Source organism: Rutidosis leptorrhynchoides, chromosome 1, assembly GCF_046630445.1.
Source record: "Rutidosis leptorrhynchoides isolate AG116_Rl617_1_P2 chromosome 1, CSIRO_AGI_Rlap_v1, whole genome shotgun sequence".
Taxonomy (NCBI): Eukaryota; Viridiplantae; Streptophyta; class Magnoliopsida; order Asterales; family Asteraceae; genus Rutidosis; species Rutidosis leptorrhynchoides.
In genome coordinates, this window is record NC_092333.1 from 490511538 (window position 1) to 490515050 (window position 3513).

At 31.5% G+C, this 3513-nt stretch overlaps 1 non-coding gene across 1 annotated transcript; it reads left to right on the plus strand.

Annotated features, from left to right (window-relative positions):
* Nucleotides 1-1067: 1067 nt before the first annotated feature.
* LOC139886764 (small nucleolar RNA R71) lies at nt 1068-1174 on the plus strand. Its single transcript, XR_011772631.1, has one exon. It is a non-coding gene; the product is annotated as a small nucleolar RNA R71 (small nucleolar RNA).
* Nucleotides 1175-3513: the final 2339 nt, after the last annotated feature.

Genomic DNA, 3513 nt, shown 5'->3' on the forward strand with positions numbered 1-3513 from the left:
TATTGAGAGAGAGATAGATTTTAGGATATTAAAAATGATCAAACTGCGTTGCCTTTTATAAGGATTTGAGTCCAGGGAATCTCCGCGACTCGCGGCAATTTTCATCTTCAAACTCCGCGAGTCGCGGAGTTTGATTTTACAGCTCACTCCATTTTGGCTCCTTTCTTGCCGACGAATTTTTATATAAATATAATATATATATAATTTATATAATTAATTATATATTATATTATATTTATATACATAGTTAACTTGTAATTTTTAGTCCATTGCGTCGAGCGTTGAGAGTTGACTCTGGTCCAGGTCTCGGATTTTCGAACGTCCTTGCGTACAATTTAATATCTTGTACTTTGCGATTTGAATCTTGTACTCTTATAATTTCGAGACGTTTCTTATCAATAATTGGAACCACTTTGATTGTATTTTGTACTTTTGAGATTTTTGGACCTTTGCGTCTTCAATTCGTCGAATCTGTCTTTTGTCTTCACCTTTTATTATTTAAACGAATATCACTTGTAAATAGAACAATTGCAACTAAAAGCTTGTCTTTCTTGAGGAATAATGCTATGAAATATATGTTCGTTTTTAGAATTATCAAAAACATAAGGTAGGTCCGGTACTTTCCTCAAGTCATGATTGAAATGAGATCCCTCAATATTTGGGTTGAGGGTTTCACTATATAGATTAGGGAAAGTTTGAGTTCTGCAGAAAGCCGAATTTTCGTGTTCAATCTGGTGTATGTTGGTAGAGTTTAGACATGATTGAAAATGTTGCAGTGGATTAGGTTTCTTCTTCAATTCTACAATTTGTTGGGTCAAACTTTTCATCATCGCTGAGAGATATTTAGCATCTTCTTTTCTGATAGGTTAGAAGTGACAAGTGCTTTAGATGTTGGAGAGTATTTGTCAGTATTCGAGTTGTGATGATGCACAATCATGTCTTCAATCAAACTTCATGCCCCATCTTTAGTGTGGTTCATGAATTTGCCTTGAGAAGCAAGATCTAGAGTCATCCTATCATTTTCCTTTAGTCCAAAGTATAACGTACACATCAGGGTATGATGTTTTAGGCAGTTATTAGGGTATTTCTTAAGCATTTCCTTGTAACGCTCCCATGCGGCGTAGATTGATTCATCATAAGCTTGTTCGGAGTTTAAGATGTCTTGTACGAGCCTGATTTGATTGGATATGGGAAAGTACTTGGACATGAACTTTCTAGACATATCCTCTGATGAGGTAATATAATGGGTTTCTAATCTCTCAAACCAGGTTTTGGCATGGTTAGATAAGGAGTAGGGGAACAAATATAGATTTACTATGTTTTGCTCAACCTCACTTTGCTTTCAAGAATTGGATAAGGAGAGAAATTTATCTACGTGAGAATTGGGGTCTTCATTTGGTAAGCCTTGAAATTGACAATGAGTCCGTATCAATTGCATGATTCGAAGCTTCAACACAAAATGCACTCCGCCATCTTCAGGATAGAGAATTGGTCATCCTAGACCTTCAATCGACGGTTTGAGTTTGTAGTAAGAGTGAGGCGTGTGACCATCGTCCGTCTTTTAGTAGGTACTTGTGTGACGACCCGGAAATTTCTGACCAAATTTAAACTTTAATCTTTATATTATTCCGACACGATAAGCAAAGTTTGTTAAGTTAAATCTCAAGAATTTTAAACTGTGTCCATACATTCATTATAACCTCGACCAAATTCTGACGATTCACGAACCGTTATATATAAATAGATATGTTATGTATATATATATTATAACTTGAGAATATTAATAAAGTATTAAACGTATAATACTTTACACGAACGTATTTGTTTCAATATGATTTTCCACGAAATTAAAAAATATATATATTAAATGATTGAATTATCAGAAACATTGAATTATGATTACAAGTCTCTGTTGAGAGGTCCACTATGATTTGAGAAAATCTATTCCTCTTAACGATATTCAGAATAATTTGTAAAGCTATTTATAAATAAAAACAAAAAGTGTCATTTACGAAAGTTAGACAAAAGTTAGTGGAGAATTGGTTTCCATAATATTCTATTAATCTATTTTCAAACGTACAAAGACGTTTTCAGTTTAAAAAGAACTTTATTATTAAAACGTATATAACTTTTATAAATATCTAGAATCACTTTTGACAACTCATTACTTAACCAGTATAATAAATATAACGATATTTATATTTTATTTCATTAAATATATATAACGATTTAAATTAATATTATATATATTTATACGCGTATTATACATACATAGTTTTTATACTTTTACTATACTTTAACTATACCTTTACTTTACTTTTACTTTTACTTTACTTTAACTTTAATAATTCACTTTAATAATTCATACTTTAATAATTCACTTTAATAATTCACTTTAATAATTCAAAAATCTATTATAAATAGAATTAAATAGATTTCATTATTTCATAAAAACTTGAAAATATATTTCTCTAAACTCTCTCAATCGATTTATATATATATATATATATATATATATATATTTGCTCTGTATTATTTTAAGATATTATTAGTATACATAAAATATTACGACGGAGTACTGTCCGAGTGATTTCAAAATAGTTTTTTTGAATGAGTCGACGCTAAGGAAATTATGGGTTATAGCTATGGAGGTGATGGGTATGGTTCATGGGTATGCTCGTGAGGTCAATCTAGTGTTTATCATCTCCGTTGCGTCTACGTACTTTCCTGCAATATTGAATCTCAATATTGATACGTTCGTGAATTCGAGGCCAACCTTGCACTTGTTAAATGACGTTATATGTATTTTTACTACGAAATACAATATTGTGAGTTTCATTTGCTCCCTTTTACTCATTACATTTTTGGGCTGAGAATACATGCACTGTTTTAATAACTGTTTTACAATATTTATATGCGTGAGTTTCATTTGCTCCCTTTTATATATATTTTTGGGACTGAGAATACATGCGCTGTTTTTATAAATGTTTTACGAAATAGGCACAAGTACTAAAACTAATTCTACGTGGGTTTAAACCAGAAATATACCCTTAGCTTTGTAACATTAAACTACTTGTCTATGTACGGTAGGCGCGAATCCTAAAGATAGATCTATTGGGCCTGACAAACCCCATCCTGACTATGGGATGCTTTAGTACTTCGAGGTTATTTTAAACACACCTGATATAGTGTACTTCAGAGGGTAAAACATGAACGTTAAGGCTTGTTACAGGGTGCCTACAACTTATAGAATACTTTTATACACTTGCGAGTGTACACATATTTATAAACGAAAATCTTGTGGTCTATTAATATATTGAAATGATTGTTATGATAAACCTATGAACTCACCAACCTTTTGGTTGACACTTTAAAGCATGTATATTCTCAGGTATTAAAGAAATCTTCCGCTGTGCATTAGCTCATTTTAAGGATATTACTTGGAGTCATTCATGGCATATTTTGAAAGACGTTGCATTCGAGTTATTAAGTTCATCAAGATTATTATTAAGC